This window comes from Stegastes partitus, unplaced genomic scaffold, assembly GCF_000690725.1.
Source record: "Stegastes partitus isolate 25-593 unplaced genomic scaffold, Stegastes_partitus-1.0.2 Scaffold347, whole genome shotgun sequence".
NCBI lineage: Eukaryota > Metazoa > Chordata > Actinopteri > Pomacentridae > Stegastes > Stegastes partitus.
This window is the reverse complement of record NW_007578078.1, coordinates 490,912-500,291: the sequence shown is the minus strand read 5'-3', so window position 1 is coordinate 500,291 and position 9,380 is coordinate 490,912.

The following is a 9,380-nucleotide window of genomic DNA, read 5'->3' as shown; positions in this document are numbered from 1 at the left end:
CACACACACACGCACACAGACATACCCTCTTCACACTGTTCATCAAACAAACAAACATCATTGATTCTTTTTGGTAAAAAAATTACACTCGCAGGAACCAAATACACAGTTAGAAAGGGTTTCATTTGCTGTTTGTCACAACAATCTTTTTTTTGTTTTTGATATTCAGGGAGACAGCTTACAATATGAAAATGTATATTATGTGAGGAATGTATTTTGAGTCTTGTGACATTAATTCTTGCCCATTTATCATATGTTGTAGATGGGAACAAAACGTAGGACTTGCTTAAGATTCTGTTCATCATATTTACATACAAAGTTCTTTGGGGAATTCAAAGATGGACAATTTGACAATTACATCCTCCCCCCACCCACTTCCCCCTACACTGAAAGCCTTGGATTCCCTAAAGAATACACCATGCATGACATAAATGCACTTCTGTATCTATCTGCCTCTCCCTGGATTTCATGTAAATGTACTTTGATTTATTGTTTGCATGTGCTGTGTGGGTGTTTGCGTTTGCACATGCACACTCATTGTCCATGGCAGCATGTGCAGGCGGCAGGTTCAGAATACATATCTGCATGTTGTACAGGGCGGCATGTCCATCATCCTCTGCAGCCAGTAGACAACCAGCTGACAGAGCGACAGGCCCTCACCTTGGATTACTCCCATGCTGAGGAGGCTGCTCTGGGCCTGGCCGCCAGGGCAAGTAGGGCGCTAACAGGCCGGGGCCTCAGCCATCCTCTCTGCACCCACACACAGGCAGGACTGCGGGGTACAATTAGGCGGACAGGACGCCATACCACCGCTCACCTGTCAGCTAGAGTGGAGACGTGCGTGGGGTGCAAATTGACACGAGTGCCACAACCAGGCCGACAGGAGATCCGCAGCAGGGACAAATCTCCCTAACAAACCCCGGTGTCCTGTCAGTCAGTGTAGGGGCCATCTCACATTGACCCCCCGAACCAGGCATTGGGCTCTTCCTCCTTCTTGGCTCTCCGTTGGCAGACACCGGCCACCACAGGCCCTGTCACTGAGCTGAGATGACATGGTCACATGCAGGCACAGCCAGCACCACCATCAGCCTCTCAGTCATTACCTTCCATCAGCCGACCAGAAAATAGACTGGTAGAATCTGTAGGGGAAAATGACCTAAAGGCCTGACCTGAAAATGGCACAAAAAGCTGAGAGATGGTGTTACTCGCTCCCAAAATAATAGTCTGTGTCAGCACACCTGGCCACTAGCCACTGGCCATATCGATGCCTCACAAACGAGACAGAGGAGCAAAAACTAGACGGCGATCCTGTCTAAAATTGCCTTTACCCTCAGTACTGTGGTTTGAAAGAACACACAAGATCCAAAGTAGTTTTTCTGTGCTTTAAAAACATAGTTGATCATTAGAGATGGAAATAAAAGAAAACTTGTCTATGTGGTCAGCAGAAGAACACAGAGGGAAAAACATGACTCTGACAGAAGATTACAGTGGGCAGGGAGCAGGAACTCAGCTAATCCAGTGGTCTGACTGCAATCTGCCATTTGGAATGTTCCAAGGGTAATGCACCGCTAAATTTACTGACGTTTGTGCTAATCCATTTAATTCTCTTTTGAGGGGGAAAGTGTTCACATGAATGAGCGGCGTGTTTTAATGTTGATGATTTAAAGATGGACGGAGTTATGGAAGCGGACAGATCCACACACGCAGCCGGCCAGCCGACCTGATTGGGGATGCTGTGGATTGGAGGGTGGATGGATGGGGAGAGGGTGGAGAGATGTGGGGCAATTCAGGTTGCCAGGAAGGCCATTTTTCCTATCTCTCTATCATTCTTTCTGTTTCAGTCTCAAAATAGAGTTGAGCTGAGGAGGAAGGTAGCACTCAATTAGGCTTTCCATCTCCTTTAACACAAGTAATGGTTCTCCATACCAGGGACTATATGGGAGCCAAATGCTGGGGCTGTATGCAGGGCCGGTCCCCCTGGTGAGGCGGGCTCATCCCAGCCCATTGTTCTCTATCAGTGGACAAGGCTGATTCCTGTAATTAGCTGTCAGCGCAGAGCCCTCAGCAGCTTAGTGCTGTCCGCTCAAATCAAACTAATGAAATGCAATCCACTCAAATGTCCTGGATGCATATCTGTAACAGGCCTGCGCACACGAGAGTGGAGGCAGGGGGAGCCTGCGACACGGCAGGGAAACATCCCCCCTTCGCCAAAGTTGGGATTCAAATCCTCGCTCATTAATCCGTTAATTCAGCACATTTTTGACAGCCAATTAATGTGGATGAGGAGTGGGTGATCTGGGCAGGACAGGAGGTGCCTGAGTATGGTAAGAGGACCAGGCGGGAGAGGGTGAAGGGCTAGCGGACCCCAGCATCATTCAAACATTTCATTCTCCACAGTGATCCTGGCAACCAACAAACCTCACTATCGCAATAATTCCCTGCGCAATGGTAGCACATATTTACTCTCTTAATCCATGTATGAGACAGTGGAAGATATTTTGGGTTTTTCCTCAAGAGAGCAAGCGCTCAGATAAAGCAGACTGAAGCATTGCCAAGATCTTTCATGCTAAATTTGACAATTTAACGTTAGACTAGTTTTACGATAAAAACTTCCAGAGAACAGGGAGGGAATGTCTGTGTTCACTGTATACATTCTAGCAGGTGATAAACAGATTTTCCACTTCTTTGACTGAAAGTTTCCCATGGTTTTGCTCACTGATTATCAACAAGTTATGAGGCTCACTACAGATAAGAAAATGGAGAAATATAAATACCCATTAAAACAATTACAAGAAATAAAACTACAACACTAACGTTCATGTGTAGTAGAAAAGTGATGTGATTTACATTCAGTTGAAATATGTGTTTATTTATATTTCTTTTCTGATTATAATTAGAAAAATGCTCATTTTAATGCGGCAGCTTGATGTTTTATTCTGATGATTTTTTCTATTTAAAAAAAAAAAAAGTTAAATTCAAATGTTCTGGTAAATTTTAGTTCAACCATTAATTAAGTAAAAGCTCTTAATTAAATGTTAGCATATAGTATCAGATTAGTGAAATTAGAGTCACCTTACTTTCAGTGCAGGTACAAGAAAATATAACATATGTTGCATGTCAGCCTGAGGATGTTGGAACATGACCATTTTATATTTTTGCAATGACACTAGCGCTGTAATTCGATTTCCATGAGGGATATAATAGCAGTTTCACGTCTGCAAACTCTCTACACATAAGGGGTGAGTTGATAAAAATGTTGATAATGTTGTGGAAGTTGCCTTCAGGGCAGGCTGCCCACAGGACACAGATAGGTGGAGTTCGTCTGAGATGTATGCAGAAAGCTTAACAGACACTACATCTGGCCAAAAATACAGTAAGTTTATATGTACTTTGCAAGTATAATCATAATCATAATAAAAGTTATTATTATTGTTGTTGTTTTTGTTGAACTTCTAAGCATTTGTTTTGTAATGTTATACTAAGGCCAATAAACTATTGAAATGTGATATTTTAAAGGTGAATTTGAAATCTTTGTGCAGTCCATGAGTAGAATAATTCCTCACACATATCTATGTATGGTCTCCTCTAATTTACTTGTGATGACTCATGTTTACAAATGCCAGTGAAGTGAGTGAATGTGCTCTGCATGTTGCTGTTGTTTCACTGCTTCTGCTGACGGAAGAAAAATCCCACTCAGCACATTTGTGTTTACATGTCTCACGTTGTTTAAAACCCATTTGTTGTACATATTAATATGTTTTCCACATCAAATTCTGCTGTCACCCATTTCACTCAGATCTTCCCTCCATCTCCCTTCTTCTTGCCTTCCTCTCCTGTACCATGTAGGCGTTTGTGTGTGTTGTGTGTGCAGGATGATGTGGATACGATGGAAGCCTAGGGGCATTAAAAGCAGCCAGAGTTCCGCCGTAGTGTTGGTGGGCTCGTGGTCTCCACTGAGCCATGATCAGATGGGTCTGGGCCGCTCGGGGACTCGGCCTCAGGCGCTCGACAACACCGCCAGCCCCGCCATGTGTGAACACTTGTTCTCTTCAATTAAAACAGTCATCTGAATATTCAAATCACATTGCTTAATGACAGCTCTCCGCCATGCATGCATGAAATCCAAGCAGAGGTCAATCAGCCTCGACAAGGAGCCTGGATGGGTGGACGGGCTGACCCGACAGAGAGCGAGCATTAAGAACTGCTCTCAGATATCTAATTAGTTTTCAAACAGGCTAGAAAAGTACTGGAATCTCGTAGAATAGCAGTCATAATTTGTCTGGCACAATTGTGACACAGGAAACTGGATGGGCAAAATGAATTGCTTCCTGTGTTATATATATAGATGGAGAAACTTGCTGAAGTGCAGGTCCTGGATTTGGGTTTATTCTTTAGTTTCCTTTTACTTTTCTGGCCCCAAACTTTTTTGGTCTCAATACTGCCATGGCAGCAGCACTTACAGAGCTGTCAGACTGTCACGTGAATTTGACTGGAGCTTGTTTTGTGTTCTGTGTTGACAGAGCTAAAAATGTATCAGATCACAATTATGACAGATTTCAGCATTTTATTAAAAAAAAGTAAAAAATAAAAAAATAAAAACAATAAAAAAAACCTTGAAAATAGTAACATATGTGACAGAGAAATCTACCTCAACTGTACAGCCCATGTGGGGACCCAGCAGCCTTCTGGTTTTTTGTCTTTTCTTTTCTTTTCTTTTGTCCTTTTTTCTTGATAATTTTTTTCTAAGTGATAAATGGTCAACACTCATAGAGCACCTTTTAACTTTGTGGCAGTGGTGCCATGCAAGGTGCCTCGCCTGCTGTGAAGAGCAACTGTGTGTGAATGAATGAATGAATGAATGAATGAATGAATGAATGAATGAATGAATGAATGAATGAATGAATGAATGAATGAATGCGATGTGATATGGCAGGATTCATGCATTCACCCCTGTGCTGTCACGCAATCTGATGGATGTGTGGTCAGCCATCACTTGCCACCACTCACTGTAGATCAAAATGTGTGTGTGTGTGTGTGTGTGTGTGTGTGTGTGTGTGTGTGTGTGCTTTAGTGTAGTATTATGTGTGCATGAGTTTACTCATTAACAATGCGTAAACACCATTCTGGTGGTAACTTGAGTTTTTCTATGAATGTGGTCTTTTAGGTATTTTCTGGTGTTGTTCCTCTTTACTGTACATTCACCGCATTTTAGCAACCATTCGAAAAATTCCAATATCAGCAAGATCATCTATCATAGATAAAGAAGAGTGATAATTTGATCAGAAATATTTACTATCTACCTCACAGGTAGAACATTTTGCTCAGGCTAATTATGCTTCCACTGGGTTTCACTTTTCTCACAAATAAAGCCTAAAATCCATATTACCAGAATCTGATGTTTACATAACCCAGTACAGTACACAGACCTGGATTTTATTTCAGCTGATGATTAGATGCAGTTTAACAATGGGAAACTGAGTGGCCTCTTTTTCTAGTATGACAATTTTTTGTCATTATAAAACAGCAAGCTTTAGCAACAAAAATCTAATTATCTTAAAATGGATGCTTGTTTTGTTTATTAGGAATTTAGCTTTACATGCTGAATAACGTTTTGTGTAACACTTAAGCCAAACATAAAAATGACAGCATGTCAGCACAAGCTCATGTCATGTCTGATATAAAGAACACATTCATATTAAGTCAGGCCTACTTGTATTTTATAACAAATCCAACAGAGCATCAACATGAATTAGATATCGCCATATTACAGCACTAATGTTGAAAACATACACGGAAAGCAAGACAGATTGTACATCTTGTTCTGCCTTATCGGTGTACTAAATGTATTGCTTATTTATTACCTGAGGAAGTTAAATCAATTCGGAAAATTACAGAAGAAAGTGATTCTGTCAATTTTAATTTGTAATAGATTCTTCCCTTGTTTGATGAGCCTTCGACAGAGCAATGGCTAATGTCCAGTTGTCATGGAAATGTAGAGCTATGAAAAGATGTCTCCAAAGTGCCCTGAAAAATTGGACATTTGAACATCTTGAAAATAACATAAATCTGAAACTATGATTCCACTTTCAGCCAGCCATTTCTAATGATACCTGGAAAAAAAGAAAACATTTTTTGGTTCACCAATATCTGTTTCTTTTCTTCATTTCTTTCATTGAACAGAAACTAAAAAAAATAAATGCAGGATGTTCACAAACCTTTGACTGTGTGAGTATTAGGTGTGTGTGTGTGTGTGTGTGTGTGTGTGTGTGTGTGTGTGTGTGTGTGTGTTATACTGTATGCAGGAGTCTCAGCTCATCTGAGCATCTGGGGAATTGAAAAAGCAGTCAAGTTGTTCATTTGAACCTGGCCATATTGAGGCCTGGCCGATTGGGCTCAGGTATGGCAGCTTTTAAATACAGCTCATTACTCATTACTGCCGAGCCCGGGCCCTTTAATTTGTGGAGCTTGGCAGCTGGACCACCTGGCCACACATTAAACACTAAAGGCTGCTCTCCCTAATGGCCGCAGATTAGATCATTACCTTAACAAATCAGAGCAGAGTCTGCCCAGGCCAAGCTGGCAGCAGGGAGGGATGCAGAGACACCACTAGGAAGAGACCGACGAAGTTTACATGCAGCGACGCACACTGAATCTAGCTTGGGTTCCAGTGTCCAATACAGAACAAAATCACCTGACCAGGTTTATACACTCAGTGAGAAACTCATGATTCAAGGATCAGTCTGATTTATTACAAGACTTCAGGGAAAAAGATGTCATAGTAAATTCAGACTAAGCTATCATATATTTATTGTATGTCAGTGTATATAGTTTCTGTGGTATGTGAACACCCTCATTTTGCAGCGTCTTTCACACACTTGCATTGTTTGCACATTTTAATGACACTTTCCGAAGAGGTGATGTCGAGGAGAAAAATACTGTAAGCTTCCACTGATGTGCAACAGTGTGACCTCAACACAAAAAGTCTCTCTTCTATCAAACCATTAGAGAGGGTCCTAAAAACATTCCTGTATTTTTTTAAAAAAGCTATAGAATTAAACTTGCTCATTTAAAATGAGTATTTCTGCCTTAAAACAATTGGAAAAAAAGAAAATAGGATGTTTGATCCATTTTGTGCTGGAAGTTTCAAAACGATCAGCATTATTTGAAACAGGCAGACCTTTTAAATTTCTTGGTGAGAACATTGGTGTGTATAGCCCCAAGTCTTCATATTACTGCATACTTATTGAGAATTAACAGAAATGTAGCATAACACAGCACAGTGTTTTTACGCTTTCAGTGTGTTACCACTTCTGAGAAGTTTGTAAAGCACAGAGAGCGAGAGAGAGAAAAAAAAAATGCCACACACACTCAGCTTTCACACTAATGATAAATGAGCTGCAAGAAATGTTTTTTTTGATGCTGTTTTTCAGACTAACTTCTTGGCTACTCCAGCACCATTAATGGTTTCACACAATTAAACATCTGGATTAAGAGCAGACACAATAGTGATATTAAGGGACACTAAAGCATTCCAAATGTAAAGATTCTAGTCAGAGCAGGTTGATATGCAGTATGATTGATATTTATGACCTACTAGTGTAACAAACACACTCACGTTATATGTTCAGTTCACAAAAACAAGACACATATAGGACAGTCACGTAAGGCTTTGTCCACATTAGACAGAATTTTGGTAACTTTTCATCTTTCCTGCTTTGCTTTTCTGATCAAAACAAATTACATTCCATTTTCAGACAGTCCTCTCTTCTGCATGTTCTGTCAGATAAATGTAAACGTTGTCATTAAAGACACGCCCTGTCTGTCAGGAAAAGTTCTGATGGGAATAGACAGAAAAAAACAGAACATGGGGCAAGACAGGAAAAGATCCAATGATATGTACCCCTTCAGTGCAAATGAAAATGATGCTCCACGTACAAAATATATGTATTTGTGTGTGTGTGTGTGTGTGTGTGTGTGTGTGTTTGTGTGTGTGTGTGTGTGTGTGCGTGTGTGTGTCCGTCTGAATCTGCTGTAGATGGAACGATGCCCGTCCCCAGTCTACAGACTATTCCTTCTGGGTCATAACTAATTGGTGCGGCAACGTTGAGACTTTTGCTCTGATAATGACCACAAGCACTCAGGCTGCTCTCGCATGACCGACCCAGCACTGCCAGCCCTTCTGCGCCTCCCTCAGTCACCCCCACCCCCACCCCTGAGCACGCGTACACAGGCCAGTGCCCGGGCAAAAGACATGAAGGGGAGGGGGTGGTCAAAGCTAGGTTAGACAGGAGAGAAGACAGGACGATAAAAGATATGCAGGAGCACACACTGAAAATGTTCATGTTAACCTGGATCTGGTCGGACAGTATTGCTTGTTTATAAAACCACATGGACACAACCTAAACCAACCTGCCAAGAAAAAAAAAAAATAATCCTAGTAATTAATTTGTTTATGTAATTCTAAACTAAACAAAAGAATACCTAATGTCTGCAAAAGCACACAACAACAACAACAAAGATTGAAGACTATCATGATCTTAATACGTGCTTACTGTGGGCAACAGTAATATTAGTTAATAATGTCAAAAGCCATTGTGAGAAAGATGGTCTTTTACTTGACTGGAAGTCTTATGTAACCTCGCACCTTCCTATACGAGGAACTGCCTTTCATTTATTATAACAACAAGAACTCTCAGAACTTCCATTGCCTTTTTGTGTGTGTTTGTTTTCTGAGGTGTTCCTAGGGTTTGCCACAGGGAGACCAGTGAGGCAGCTTTCTGTTTTCATTGCCCTAACGTCTGGAACAACCTCTGTTTGGATCCTAGAGCAGCAAACTGCATTGGTTATTTAAAAAAACTAAAGGCTGACTTTCAATTTGGGGTGATTTTATTACATATTTTCTTCCATTGTTTGTCTTTAATCTTGTCTACAAACCTGTTTCATAAGTTTCATAATTGCATCAAAGGTGCTATACATTTAAAAATAAAAATAAAAATAAATAAAAAGATAGATAGATAGACAGACAGACAGACAGACAGACAGACAGACAGATAGATAGATAGATAGATAGATAGATAGATAGATAGATAGATAGATAGATAGACAGACAGACAGACAGATAGATAGATAGATAGATAGATAGATAGATAGATAGATAGATAGATAGATAGATAGATAGATAGATAGATAGATAGACAGAAAACATAGCACTTATGTAAATATTAACTTTTAAAGGGCCATGAATCTGTTTTTACCTTTTAAAAAAATAATTTGCTTATTGCATTTGTTTTTTTGTATTTTTGGACTGCAAACACTCCTACTCTGTTTAAAACTCTTTTTGGCCACATGATTAGATCAGATTTTCATCAAGACCATAAAAA